The 16,444-nt window shown below is 34.8% G+C and overlaps 1 pseudogene; it reads left to right on the top strand.

Annotated features, from left to right (window-relative positions):
- Positions 1 to 16,444, top strand: part of LOC137024539 (antigen WC1.1-like) — a 48,069-nt pseudogene that overhangs the window by 11,354 nt on the left and 20,271 nt on the right.

The following is a 16,444-nucleotide window of genomic DNA, read 5'->3' as shown; positions in this document are numbered from 1 at the left end:
TCCTACATTACTTATTTTATACATTTTTTGTTGTTGTTGTCATTTAATTTAGATGTGTATTTATATATTTTTTTGTTTGTTACCTGCCCTCATAAAAAAACAAAAAACAAAAAAAAACAACAACAATAAAGTGTACAATAAAGTACAATCAAAACCTTATATTATCACAATGCACTTGAATAAAGGTGTAATCTGCCGGTTGTCCTGTAGGTGACCTCATAACTCTGTCTTCTTACGATGCACTTAGGGCTTTACGATTACTCCAGAGCACTCGTAGATCTACGATCATTTTCAAGTGCTACTTAAGTTACGATGCTTTTGGGAAACAGACCTTAATATTAAGATCACTCGTACGATCGTTTCTACGATCAACTTAGGCTTACGATGCTTTTGGGAAACGCAGCCCAGGTTAGTAATATAATTTTAAAATATAGATTTAAACGGAGCGCAAGCTCAAACCCTTTGTGACATACTGGATCGAAAATATGTAAAATAAGTTATTTCTGGTCGACTAGTACTAGTTCATTTAAGCCATTGGTGACTAATCACATTTAAATTCATTTAATTTCTTAAATACTGGAGAGAATAAACCATATTAATGAGCGTTTACGCAATATCTATATAGCAAGGGCACGCATAAACCTTGCATTGAGAACTGGCAAAAGTAATGATTATGAAACTGGCAAAAAACAGCAAGGAGACATTTTAATTGTTTACTAATAAAACAAAAATTGACATTGCTGACTCTCATCATTTCCGCAGAGATGCACATTTCATTCGGATAGGCCTACATAATCAGAGAGTAGCCTATTTCTTTTCGCTTTGAATTATTTCGTTTAAAAAACACATATATTAAAAGGCTATATTCTGTTCTAATTCAATTCGGTAAATTAATATTTGATTAAAAAATTATTGAATTAGTAAATATTTTTTTTTGTGCATCGATGTTGCGCTGTAGATTAGTTAAAGCTTGCTCGCACAGGCAATTCAGCCGATTTAATTTGATTTTCCGTCATATGAAATGCATATCTATCTGCAGTGCGGCCTGCAGTTATTTACATAAATATAGCATATATATTAAGGTTAAGATCCAGAACAAAAATGAAACTGGCACGAATCTTTTGCTATGTGTTTGATAACGCACATGCAGTACCCAGAATCTACAACAATCTATTATGCCACATTAAAGAGCGCCAAAACGGTATTTATTGCTTGAATTTCTTAATGAAATGGACAGAATTTTAAACCTGAGTCTTTGTTCCATATCAAAAGCAACACAAAGCTTTAAGCCTTTTGCAATTTATTGAGTGGGAGGTGTCAACTGAAAAAGGCATATAGCCTGGGATTCGATATTGGTCTTATGAATATGACCAAAACAGCAAGGAGACATTTTAATTGTTTATTAATAAAGTAATGTTTTCTGAATCGGTGTCGGCTCCAAAGATGAAGTTGACATTGGCTCTCCTCGTCTCCTCATGGACGCGCTTAGAGAGAGAATGAGCATTCCATTCGGTTTATTCTACATAAACAGAGTAGCCTATTGATTAAAATTAAGATACAATTTTTACAAAACGAAATTCACTTTAAAGAAAGGCTTTCTACAAAACAAAACTTAAGTGAATTTCGTTTTGTAAAAATTGTATCTTAACTTGAATCAATGTTTCATCAACCAATTGCCTGGATTTAATAAATAAGAAGCAAAATATAGCAGAAAATATAATCCTGACATAGATGCGCGGGCGCGATCACTCGCAGGTGAACTGGAGCGTGCCTTATAGGCTAAATGATCCGAAACTCAGCATATAGGCTGCTTGCCTCACATACATGAGAAATATACAGAAAGCGTGAAATGTCTACTTTTAAACGAAATAATTCAATAGGCTACTCTCTGATTATGTAGGCCTAATCGAATGAAATGTGCATCTCTGTGGAGATGATGAGAGTCAGCAATGTCAACATCTTAGCAGCCGACACTGATTCAGAAAACATTAGTTTATTAATAAACAATTAAAATGTCTCCTTGCTGTTTTTTTTTTGTTTTGTTTTTTTTTTTGCCACTTTTATAATCATTACTTTTGCCGGTTCTTAATGCAGGGTTATATCTATATAGTAGGCTACCCAAGACTCCACAGAGTCATATAGATATTGCGTAAACGCTCATTAATATGGTTTATTCTCTCTAGTATTTAAGAAATTATATGAATTTAAATGTGATTAGTCACTAATGGCTTAAATGAACTACTACTAGTCGACTAGAAATAATTTATTTCACATAGTTTTGATACAGTATGTCACAAAGGTTTGAGCTTGCGCTCCGCACCCTATTCTGACACAAACACAGAGGGAGCGTCTACATTATTATCAGTTTAAAATTATATTTGTGTATGACTAAACTGTACTATTTCTTTAGAACAAAACTTTGCAGCAGGTCTATCGACTCAAGTCATATACCAATCTTCTTCAGTGTCCCACCCCAACACACACCAGAGAAAAAACTTTGCAGGTCATATGAGAGAGAGCATACTTGCATTCAGTGAGCTTATAATGCTGCATTTTATTGTCAGTAAACGTAAGGGCGTTGTAAAATAAATAAAATAATAATAAAATAAAAAATGCATAAGTGGAAAAATTAAATCTATTTTTTCATTAAAAAACAGTTTAAATATATTACATTATACAAAATGACCAAATAAAAGAGCAGAATAAGCTGATCTAGCATGTTAAATGGTGGCATCTTAGGCTCACAGAAATGGTTTGACCCAAGTTCTCAGCAGCCAATGACAATGACCCGTTCAAGCAGATTTTTAACGCGTATTTAACGTGTATTTAACGCGTACTTCACGCGTGAAGTACACGTCAAATACACGTTAAATACGCGTTAAAAATACGCGTTAAAAATTATTATTATTTTTTTTTTTTGCAAGTAGGCCTACAAAACGTTTTTTGCTTGTTTATTTACTCATTTATTTAATAATTCACTTAATTTTATTATCACGGCCACGGGAAATTATGTGGACAACGTGTGAATCAGTGTCCATCATTTTGCGAGCAACTGATGATAAAGAAAAATGCCACGTCGCAATATTGAAAATATTTCCATTTTAAACCATGAAGGCGAGCCAGGTGATATCACACAAACAATGTGCAAACTTTGCGTAAGAGTTATGTGGGTGAAGAAGTCTCAAACTCCAGTCAGTTTTTCACTACAGAAACTGAAAGTAAAAACTGACTGAGCTTTTGGCATCCGACGCTGCAATAACGGCGCATATTCTCTTAGAGATAATGTGAGATGAATCTGAATGAATTATTTTCTTAATATTTCTCCTGCGGCCCATAGTGAGAAAAAAAAGTATGCTTCGTGAGACGAGAAGTATTTTGTGTTAAACAAGTTGTTCTTTAAATGAGGAGTAAGATAACTAATATTTTATTGTCCTCGCAGCGCGTCGGTGGTGATGCGCTATGAGATCGCGTGGCAAATGAATTGCAATATTAATTTAATAATAAAAGTATCATGATAATAAGAAAAATAATTCAATAGCCCTGCATGCCCGTCAACTATACGCCACTGTGAAGGGATAAACGGCTTTCGGGCATGGCATCAAATTGATTAACTGTTTTATCCAAATCCACATGCATGGGCCGTTCAGTGTTCAGTACTGCAATGTCTCCTGTCTCCTGCTGTTTCTCATGTGTTTCCAGTCAGCGCAAGCAAGAAATGTTTACTAGACTGTGGACTAGCTTTGACTCTCCGCGCAGCCGAATTTTTTTGACCACAGACGGTGTGCGTTTGCATGCGCCGAACGCGTCTTTCCGCGCTGATGGGCAAAGGAGTAGCCTATCTTTTAGAAAGGATTGCGCGCTCAACTGTGCGCAAGACGGAGGGGAACGTGGGAAATGAAGTATACCCGGGCCTTAACCGCTCCAAATTGTAGTGGACTGGAGCTGACGACGGATCACATCGAGAAAAATATGCCCCCCCAATGTCACCCATGCATATAAATATAACAAGACACATCATAACATTTAAGAATAATAAAAAATAAATAGTATAAAGTCAAAATAAACATTTACAGATAATTAACATATTTACAGTATTGTGAATAATAATATGAATGAATAGAACTAAATGAATTTACAAAGATATCGCACTAAACATTTCAAGAGGGAAACAGAAACTGTTCTAGTGATCTGAGGTGCCGTCAGGACTAATGACTCTGTATCCTAATGTTCAGTTCAATTCATTTTTAATCTCAGTGGAGGAAAATCCTGAATCTCCTCAGAGTCGTCTGACATGTTCTACCTCACCATCTCCTCACCAGAGACAGTGTTCAAGTAAGTTTTTTTGACAATACTTTTACATTTTATTATAAGCCTGTATTTTCCAAATAAATGATTAATATATGTGCATTTAAACAAAAAATTATATGCATTAAAATCTTAATCAAATTCATAATTGTAATTATACATTTAAAGCCATCTTTGTTCAGTTTCAGTATGTTTTGTTGTAAATGTGCTGAATCTGGTCAGTGATGTTGATGTGTGTGATTTAGATAATGTTCCTCTCAGACTGAGTGGAGGGGAGGGCCGGTGCTCTGGGAGGCTGGAGGTGTATCATAACGCTGTGTGGGGCTCAGTCTGTGATGATCTGTGGGACATCAGCGATGCTCAGGTGGTCTGCAGACAGCTGGGTTGTGGAGCAGCACTGAGGGCTGATGGGAATTCAGTCTTTGGTGCTGGTGAAGGTGTTGTGTGGCTGAACAGAGTCGAGTGCAGAGGGAATGAGATTCACCTGTGGGACTGTCCTCTCTCCCTGAAGAACCACACTGACTGCTCCAACAAAGATCATGCTGGACTCACCTGTGCAGGTCACAGAAAATCACTGACCAATATTAGTAATTTTAGTGCTAATAATATTTGTGTATTTAAACCATCATTTGCTTTTATTTGATTTTGAATGTGTTTGTGTCTTTTTCAAAGATTTGCCAGATTTGTCAGTGTCCACTACTCCTGCCACAACAACATCATCTTCTCCTCCAGTTTCTCAGACAGTGAGCTCAACATCAGTCTCTCGTCCACAAACTCCTCCGTCTCTCTCTGTGCTTGTGATTGTACTGGGAGTTGTGCTCTTACTGCTCTTAGTGCCACTGCTTATACTGATTCAGCAGAACAGAGTGATGAGGAGAGGTAGGAGAGATCCAGAGACTGTCATATTGTGTCTTATTCAGTGTGTGATCAGTCATGTGTTGTGAACTGACAGCAGGTTTGTCTCTCTACACTCACAGCTCTCTCTAAGAGGAGACACAGGAGCACGACTGAGGCCGTTTATGAGGAGATTCATCACAGACACAATCACTTCACTCAGAGGGGTGAGACATGAACCCTGAATCTTATTTAATATGATGAATTAATAAGAGAGTCTGTCAGACACTTGATGTTCATCTATTATTAGTCCTGTTAAACCTCCTGCAGAAAACCACAGAGCTGCAGGTGTGTGTGTGTGTGTGTGTGTGTGTGTGTGTGTGTGTGTGTTTATCTCTTCCTGTGTGTATTTCTGGAAGGCAGTGAGGAATGGGTTCATGTGAGGATACATGTGTGTTTACTAATAGGCCTCTAAAACATGAGATTTCTGCCTCTAATGTTTTTAAAATGTAAGTAATTAATATTTGTGTTGTGTTTTCAGTAACAAATGCTTTCTGATCCAAAGGAAATGAGGATTCAGTCTGTTTGTAATGATGAACATGTTTCTGACTGTTCTGCTCCTTTAACAGGGAGTCTCATCTCTGAAGAACTGCATTCTGGGTATGAAGATGCTGATGAGCTTCTCTCAGGTTAGAGAGCTGAAGTATATTCAAAACAACACCTAAAATAAATTATTTGATTTACAAACTCTAAAAAAAATAGATAAAATGTTTTTCACATATTTTACCACTAAATGAAATGTGTTTGAATGTTTAAATTGTTCACAAAACTAAAACTTTTCTTACTAGAAAAAGAGTTCAAGACTATGTATTATGATGATGTCACCAGTGGCTTGAAAGGTCAGTAATTGATCACATGATTCATTCATTACTAGATGATTAAAAAAGCTGAATGGTCTCAAGAACTGCAACAGCATTTAAATTTTGTTTCCCAAAATATTAAAAACACTCAAAATATAAACATGTTTTGATGCAGAAGAGATGATGAAGGAAATCACACCGGGATACTATGATGATGTCATCACTGATGGACTGAAACCAGATCGTGAGACAGGTGTCGCTCCGTTATTATAATAGGATATGAAATATTTATAATATATTAAATATATATATATATAAAAATGTATATAAATCATATTTTGTATGGGTGTCTCATGTTCAATTTGTAGAAGACACACCTGAGAGTTATGATGATGTCATGACGAGTGGACAGCACTTTAATATTAAAAAAGGTGTTTTTATTTTTATTCATATTTTGTTTGTGTGTTTAACATAATACCTCTGAAATGATGCTCAGTACTGATATGATGATGTATCGTTTATTCTGTTTATATCTTCATGTTTATGTAGTGGACACACCGGAGCATTATGATGATGTCATCATTAATGGACAGAGCATTCCAGGTGTAACTGGTGAGTCACACAGAACTGTATTTTATCATCATCCACTAATATTGAACATGTTTCTACCATTAATGAATCATCATGACTTCATCAGGAGTAAATCTAACTGTTGGAGAGACTTTTGACTGCCAGGATCTGATTTAATTATTATTATATGAGTGAAGCCGGTCAGAGCACAACTTTATATAAGGAAGAGGAGAAGGTCATCAGGTTTAGAGGATGTATTGATAAAAATAAGCCAGAGAGGTACAGGTATTTCACAGGTAGAGATCAGTTACAGGCAGTAGAGGCATTAGTCTGGAGCACAAGAAATACAATAAAGGATAATGAAAATAGTTCGGCATATATACAATAATAAACGTCCATTGCTAAATAAAGACAGTCAAAGTATATTAAATCCTCATCAATAACATTTCTCCATGAAATATACAATCCAAGGGAGGAAAATACGGCATCATGTTGTACATTATAAGCCATAAGCGATCATCTGACATGATAAACATAACTCCATATATGGATATAATCACGGATAATCGCTCTTCTGATATAAACAGCTTCAATATCAAATCACGGCGCAAACTGATCATTGTAAACCAGAACAGTGAAAGACAAACAAGAAATAATCACATAAACAGCGTCATTCAGCTGGACTAACAGAAACAACAGCTGCAGACATGATTAAACACAAATAACTCAATACCGATCTCAATAAACACAAATAAGACAAACAGGATTACTTGCAGGTCAATGGCGAACACTTTGAGGTGATTCTGCTGCAAATATCACAAATAAACAGCAATAAATGTCCTTTCAGCGATCGGCTCTACAGAGCATAACAGTTCAGCAGCAACAGCAGCTTAAGTCACGTGACTGCTCAGCTGGAAGATGACGTGAATGTCAAAATAAAAGCCCTCGTAAAGGAGCCTTTACAACACTAATAGTGTCAGACAGTCATGAGGAGAAAGAGATCAAGCTTTTCTTCTTTTTTACTTATTTCAATCACAGAGAAGTACAATGCAAAAAGTGATCTCATGTTTGAAAGGGTTTCAAAGTATATTGTGAGATCAGTATCACAAAAGGTAATATATGAGGGTTTGTTTTGAGTTATTTTTGTCTTATGAACACAAAACTTTGCCAAAATAATGAAAAGGTTAATTGTGTAATTTTGTTTTTCAGAAAAATAAGTTTGAAAACAAAGTAAAATGTCATAAGGCTCTAAATTAAGAGTTTTGTTCATTTTAAAGTCAATCCAAAAAATAGGGCAATACAAAAATTAAATGATCAAAATCTTCAAATGATGTATAAGTACATTTATCACAAACAGTATGAATATATCTACTAATGGAAGTATTTACAGGATAACATCCTATGAATATTTTTTTTACCTTATTAGAACCTATTTATATGTTAAAGTACAAATTCTGTGCCAAGATATACATTGAGGTTTAAGATGTTTTGATTCACATGGATCCGACATTAAAGGAATTTCTTATAAAATTGTTATTAAAACATTTATCAAAAAAGGAGCTTTACAAAGTTGAGGATTTTGGAAGGTTGTATAATTAATGTCTACATCTGAGAATTTGGTTAAAATTATTACATCATTAGGGATAGCCTTAATTACTTTAAATTATTTTACATATATATTTTAAAATAAAATTAGGGTATGTGTAGGAAAGAGATCAATGACATAATCAGTGACACAAGCTGTATTAAAGGGATAGTTCACCCAAAAATGAAAATTTGATGTTTATCTGCTTACCCCCAGGGCATCCAAGATGTAGGTGACTTTGTCTCTTCAGTAGAACACAAATGATGATTTTTAACTGCAACTGTTGACGTCTGTCAATTAAATAATGTGAGTGGATGGGAACTCTATCAATAAGAGTTGAAAAAACTTGCTTAGACAAATCCAAATTAAACCCTGCGGCTCGTGGCGACACATTGATGTCCTAAGACACGAAACGATCGGTTTGTGCGAGAAACCGAACAGTATTTATATCATTTTTTTACCTCTAAAACACCACAATGTCCAACTGTGTTCAGCATTCGCTTAGTGAGGTCTGATCGTGCTCTGACAGCAGCAGTGATGTCTCGCTCTCATTGAACTATATGCGTGAGACATCACTGCCGCTGTCAGAGCGCGATCAGACCTCACTAAGTGAATGCTGAACACAGTTGGACATTGTGGTGTTTTAGAAGTGAATAAAAATTATATAAATACTGTTTGGTTTCTCGCACAAACAGATGGTTTCGTGTCTTAGGACATCGATGTGTCGCCACGAGCCGCAGGGTTTAATATGGATTTGTCTAAGCAGGTTTTATTGACTCTTATAGATGGAGTTCCCATTCACTCGCATTATTTGACTGACAGACATCAACGGTTGCAGTTAAAAATCATAATTTGTGTTCTACTGAAGAGACAAAGTCACCTACATCTTGGATGCCCTGGGGCTAAGCAGTTAAACATCAAATTTTCATTTTTGGGTGAACTATCACTTTAAAATCACAATGTGAGGTTTTATTTCACATGTGTATCAGAGGGAGATCAGGAGGAGTATGATGATGTGAAGAACAGCAATGAAGATGAGAGAAACCTGTTGGGTCAGTTATTGTCAATTTTTACATAACCATATACTTTATTCATCATGTTGCTCATTTTTAAAACTAAATCCTGATGCATTTATAACAATGAATGAAAATATGAATTTGCTTTTGTTTTTAAAAACAGACTATGATGATGTGGGGGAGGAGTCAAATAAAGAGGGAGGGGCCATATGACTCACTGACCACACCCGCTGCCTCTGATAATCAAATCATATTACAGTTACTGGAAATACTGTTTTTTTTGCTACTAAAGATTCAGTGTTTTATGTTTTTATGTTATTTTAAATGTTTTTAAATGAAAGGTTTCATGTTGTGCAAAATTCAGTAACACATTGTAGTGTTTGTATTTTAGTATTTGAGCTATTTTTATTTTGATAATGCTTTTCACCTAATAAAAAAATAACATTCATTCATCGTCACAAAAATATTTTTTAGAAGAGCGGTTAGAGGAAATGAGAAAATTATGCAAAATACTATAAATGTTAAATGATGAAAATAGATTTACCACTTATTAGATATTGTAAGTTATCGTGTTTCCCATAAACTTACTACCAGCATTAGTTCTTGTGTATGTCAGCTTGAATGAACGACACAGAATGTGAGTGAAATTGATTAAAGTAACTAACTATAAATAAAAAAGAATAACCTACAATATAGGAAAGTAAGGAAAGATTGTGACAAGAAATTTAAATTCATCTTATTTTGTTAATCTCAAATCAAATTAATAGAGTTTAGTTAGATCATAAAAGTGATTAAAAGTTGTCAATACGCATCATTCACATCTTATCATCACTGCTGACATCATCGGTAATCAGACCTGTCACTTTGATGATGTCACACACCAGCACAATGTCAAGAGGGAACAGGAAGAGGTTTTCGTATTCTAGAATTATTTGGATTTGGTAAATCATTTATAGATACTGTAACCATCTTTTATAAAGGTATTAACAGTTCAGTGATCATTAACTTTGACACGTCCAAAAGGTTTGACATCCCCGTTTTTATTTCTTATAGCCACAGAATTACTTTGTCTGAGAATTAACCAAAATTAAAATTTGAAAGGAATTTTTATATTTGACAGGGAGATTAAAATTGCACAGCTAGCTGATGACACTACGCTATTTTTGAAAGACAAACGACACCTAATGCCCTGGAACTGGTGGAACAATTTTCATGTGCCTCTGGTTTAAAGCTCAATCTTGAAATGTGAGATTATTTCATTTCATGCTATAGATGATACATTTTTAGATGGTATCCCAGTTAAAAATAGTGTAAAATATTTAGGCATTCGTATCATTAAAAGTCCAGTTACCAGACATCATTTAAATTTTTCTGATAAAATGATAAAAACTAAAAACATCTTTAACATCTGGCTTCATTGATTTTTTAGATCATAAATGCAACAACAGACATATTCGTACAATCTTTCAGATGAAGAGAAAGATTACTCCAGGGTAAATTCTATTGGGATTCTCTTGTAACAAGTGTAAATTGGAGAAAGGCCTGGCTTTTGCCAAGTAACTTTTGTATATCGAACAAAGTTAAAGAAATTCATTATAAAATCCTTCATAAAATCTACCCTGTTAAATCATCTATTTCTAAATATTCTGATATTGACGAAACTTGCTCCTTCTGTGGTTTTGTTGAAGAAACAGCTGCCCATTTATTTTACGATTGTAATTTAACTAATATTTCGTGCTGATTTAAGTTCTTATATTTTTACCCATACAAATTTAACCCATACCTTCAGAAGGTGTTTTTATGAAAACCCAAAGCTGCTATACCTTGAATATGTTTTTAATATTATCTTGTATGCAAAATTCTTCATTCACAAACAAAAAGTGGCTTAAATCTCCCCTAAGCTTTCCTCTTTTTCTTGCTGAATTTAACTCCTTTATTTTATCCCTCAGTATTATAAATAACAAAAAAAAAAAAGTGAACATTTGTTGATGCATTATGATGATTTAAAGATGTGATTTAACCTAATTATTGAGGTTTTCTTTTCTTTATTATTTCATATTGATGTATGCACACTCAGGATATTTGTTTTCTATTCTTTTAATATGATTATTCATTGTAACAGACACAACCACACTTTATTTCCCTATGTTCCAATTTTGCAATTAAAAAAAAAACAAAACAAAAAAAAAACAGGAAGAGGTTTCTTTGCTGAAATTTCCTGTTTGATCACAGGATGAATTAAGGTTTGGATGAGGGGGAATCAAGTATTTAATATTATTATTTAAAATGAACTTTTACATGATTGACAGACAGATAAAGTTTGACATATCCTGCTATTATTTACCTCCTCAGTGTTTAACAGTAAATAAGAGTTGAATGCCAGAGATCTGTGTAATCTGTGACATTAAACTGAATTCATGATGAAATACTGAAGACTCAAACTAAACTTACATGAAACTAAATGATCAGCCTAGAGAGAAATTATTATAATTAAAATGCAGAATTACAGCTCTAACCTGAACAATAAAACATTTTACTCTTCCTGGTCTGTTCCAACAAAAAAGTTGGTATAAACGTGTTTAATTAAATCCAGTAAATGAGTGAGTTTGTGGAGAGCGACAGTTACTCTGGTTTAAATGCTCTGAGCGCGTTCACAGAGGAGGAGGAGCTTGTTCAGCTCACAGTCACAACATGATGTTTCTATGGTGACAGACGGCAGGGTTCCTACACAGTTTGGAAAAGGATGGAATTTGATTTGAGTAATTTCCAGGTCTGGAAAAGTATGGAAAAAAGAAATGAGTATGGAAAAAATATTTGTGTTTCCAGACTATTCAGTTTTCTAATTTAATTTCTAAATTAGCATCTTTGAATCAAAGTAGGGCTACGTCATTTATGTGAATCGTTTAGATCCAAAGAGTTTTTTTCCGGGGTGAGGGTGTGTGTCACAAAACTCTCACAAGAATTGAAAATGTGCTATAGGCCTACTTTCCCATAGACTGGAGTGAGTCGCGATCGTTCTTGGTGCTCTGTGGCGTGACAGATCGCTGTAGCGCTGGTGAACTGACCATCTCTTCCGCTTTACTAATTACAACACAAAATAAACATGATTGAACATCCTCAGGTATGTTGAAAGATACAGTACAACTTACCAAAATCTGTATCATGTCACATGTAATCGATCAATCAGTGTTTCAACTGCAGAAAGGCGACAATAAAACGGCTTGTAAAAATGTCACATTTAGCCTACTGTAAGCCACTATTTAAATGTTTAGGCCTACATAAAAAAGAGTAGAAAAATAATTGTCATTAAAAATGTATCATAACGTTATTATAAAAACTTCCTAATGTGTAATATAGCCTTTATGTAAGTAGCTTTAGCTTACAAATCAATTTTAACCTAGTACCAGCTGTGATTCCCTGTATGTTTACAACAATAGTTGAGAGAGATTTTTTTCTTTGAGGAAATTTGCCATGTACTGTACCTGATAGGCCCCAAATTAATCAATACTGAATCAAAGCTAATCAAAATCAAATCGCAAGCTTCTGAATCAAAATTGCATTTTTTTTTTTTTTTTTTACTATAGAAGCAAATGTTGTTTTTTCCATTTATTTTCTTGTCAGAGTGCACCAGAATGTTAAAATCACAAAAATCTTCTCTTGGGGGAGGATGCCCCCACTAATTTAAAAATCACTAAAAGGCTGACCCGGATTGAAAACATGCAGCAGAGAAAAGGAGACAGAGGCTTACCAATGGCAGAAAATCATTTGGAAGGAGGTCTGGAAATTTGAGTATGGAATTTTGAAATGGAAAATGTGTAGCATCAAACTCATATGAAAAGGCCAAATGTTCAAGATTACAGGGCAAAATTAAAGTTTGTCTGTGAAAAACCTGATATTAAAATCACTCTTGTTAAAGGTTACATTCTGTCCCTCTGTGCATAGACTATAGTCTGTTACAACAGCAGATAAAGTGTAAAATTAATGTGCAGTGAAAATGAGCTCTACATGAAACAAGTTACTTATAAATGTTGCTATAAGAGAAGAAAAACCATTGATTTCTGTCCTGAAACATGTTCACACTCCTTCATGCTCAACACAGGGACAGACCCTTGTAGTCTTCAATAAGAGGTGCTTTACTGCCATCTGCTGGACAAGTACAGCATTGCAGCATTAAACATGTTTATTGCTGTTGTTTATTATTCTCTAAGGTTTACTTATGGTTACTTTACTCATGGTTAAGGTTTACTAACCTGTTATGTAGATAATATTTAATTTATTTTAATATAAACACATCTGAATTGCTTAGCAAAAATGTAGTTTATACTATGATGTAATCAAATTTTATTTTTAGAATAAAAGAACAAAGCAGTAAAATAGTCATATTATGCATAATTTATCCAGAAACAGTAGGATTAAAATAATTCATAAAAAAAGTTCTACTTCTACTAAGTTACAAGTGTTTGAAGTGATCAGACTTACAGAAACAGTCATCAGTGTTGTATGTTGTGTGTGCAGATCCAGGCTTTGATGCTGAATATAACCTGCAGTGTTTCTCTCTCAATCTCTTTAAGTTTAGTGTGACTTTATCTCCACGCTGACATATGACTGACACGAGTCTGTCCTCAGTGAAGTGTCTCTTCACGCTGGAGGAGGAGTCCCGCTCATCAGCGCTCACACTTTATTGATATATATGGAGAAAATAAAAATGCTGCTTTCTGATTTGTCAGTGATTGTGTTTGATGATTTCCTCTGTTGTGTCTAATAAGGTAACAGTGAGTGTCATTGGCAGCTGTGAGAGTCTCTCTCTCTTTAGGGGACTGACAGGAGCCAGTTTCTTCAGTGTGTTTGAGGGAGCAGAAGGAGAAACAGAGTCAAACAAACAGTGTGTCGAGCAGAAGAAGATGGAGGGATGTCTGACACTCGTTTTACTCTATTCTATAATCACTCTAACAACATCTGGTAAGTACAAAATAGACTGTAAAGATGTGAAATTTTACATGTGTAATTAAGGAGTTTATCTATGATGGCATTAGACCACTAGAAACTGAATAGAGGCCTGTGTAATATAAATAAGCTCTTGTGACACTAGATTATTCATTTATTAATTATATTTGATAAATGATTTTAACTTTTACAGCTTTCACACTGGTCAGCTGGTGTTGTGTTTAGTTGTGCTATAGAAATAAAATTGACATTGACATTGAACTTTTACAGCCAACCAATTTAATGATGACAAGATTATTTGTAATATACTCTTATGCAGTTTTAGTTGTCAAGTTTTGAATTTTTTTTGTATTTACCAATTTTTTTAATGTATATATCTCATGTTTATTGACTTAGTACTCTACAGATGACTGTATGTTCTACTTCTACTGTGGTTAAACTCTTTCTCTCTCTTTCATGTACAGATTTGGAGACTGTTAGGTTAGTTAATGGTAACAGTCCCTGCAGTGGGAGAGTGGAGGTTCTTCATGCTGGTCTGTGGGGAACAGTGTGTAGTTATAACTGGGATGAGACTGATGCTGCAGTGGTGTGTAGAGAGATAGGATGTGGAGAGGCTCTAGAGGCTGTGAGTAAGGCTCAATTTGGACAAGGATCAGGACCAATCTGGATGGATATTGTGGCCTGTAGTGGATCAGAGTCTACACTGAAGAACTGTAGATCATTAGGATGGGGTGTTCATAACTGTGGTCATTATCAAGATGCTGGAGTCAAATGCACAGGTGAGCTGCTCCATACATCATCATGTTAATTAATCTCTGATCAGACCTCCAAATGTATCGTACATGCAATTTAAAATTATTCAGTGTAATTTAAAACCCCAATTACAGAAAAGTTGGATTATTTTGTAAAATGCAATAAAATTAAGAATCTGTGATTTGTTGATTCTCTTTAACCTTTATTTAACTGAAAAAAGTACAAAGAAATAATTTTCATAGTTTTCACTGAACAACTTTATTGTTTTTTGTAAGTATAAACAAATTTTGATTTTGATGATGTAACACACTCCAAACAAACTTGGGACAGAGGCATGTTTCCCACTGTGTCACATCACCTTTCCTTTCAATTACAATATTTAATCATTTGGGAATTGAAGGATACTAATTGTTCCAGTTTTGCAAGTGTCATTTTTACCCAATCTCTCCTGATACAAGACATCTGCTTAACAGTCTGTGATCGTCGTTGTCTGATTCTCTTCTTCATGATGGCTGTACATTTTCAATAAGAGACAGATCTGAACAGCAGTCAGTAAAGCACATCTCTTCTATGGTCTAGAAACCACTCTGAGCACGTGCAGAATGAGGCCTGGTGTTATCTTGCTTCCCAGGAAACATGTGATCTTGATGGCAGTTTATGTCTCTGTACAATCCCAATATTCTCCATGTCAATGATTCCTGCACACATATGAAGTCATTCATGCCATTTGCACTGATGCTCCTCCATACCATGACAGATGTTTGATTTTGCACCTGTCGCTGATGAAAGTCTGGATGGGACTTTCGTCTTTGGGACTGAGAACCTGATTTTTTCAAAATGCCATCCTTTTTTTTCCAAAAACAAGCTTAAACATGGACTCATCTGACCACATGTAGCACATTTCCATTGTCTTTTAGATCATCTGAGATGAACTCGGGCCCAGAGAACTCACCGCCATCTCTGCATTGAACAGATTTCTACAAGCTTTCTCCTCGTGTAACAGAGATTCAAGATGCTTTTCTTGAAGCAGCAGCAGACTGTGTTCAGTGACAAAGGTTTTCCAAAGTATTCCTGAGCCCATGTGGCTATATTTAACAAAGCAGAATGATGATTTCTAATGCAGTGCTGTCTGAGGGGTCAAAGGTCATGCACATTCAACTGAGGTGTCCTATACCTTGCCCTAGATTTCTCTGGATAGATACCCTGAATCTTTTTACAATATTATATATGCTAGGTGGTGAAAGACATAAATACTTTGCAATCTTGCTTTAAGAAATGTGAATTTTTGAATTATTTGACAATTCTCTCATGAAATTTGGTACAAAGTGGAGAGCCGTGACCAATCTTTGCTTGCAAAGACAGAGAAGCTCTTTTACACCCAAATATGATCCCCTCACCTGTTACCAATTCACCTGCTCACTGTGAACTGTTTTAAAAACAGTGTAACTTGGATATTATATAATCTTTTTCTAATCTAATTCTTTTTTATTTACGTTTTTTAAGTGTGTTGCGGCATCAAAATTAAAATTTGTTATATTTACGAAATACAATTATGTTGGTCAGCAGAAACATCAGAA

This window comes from Chanodichthys erythropterus, chromosome 8 (assembly GCF_024489055.1).
Source record: "Chanodichthys erythropterus isolate Z2021 chromosome 8, ASM2448905v1, whole genome shotgun sequence".
NCBI lineage: Eukaryota > Metazoa > Chordata > Actinopteri > Cypriniformes > Xenocyprididae > Chanodichthys > Chanodichthys erythropterus.
The sequence above is the reverse complement of the archived record's forward strand: the minus strand, read 5'-3'. Positions and strand labels throughout refer to the sequence as shown.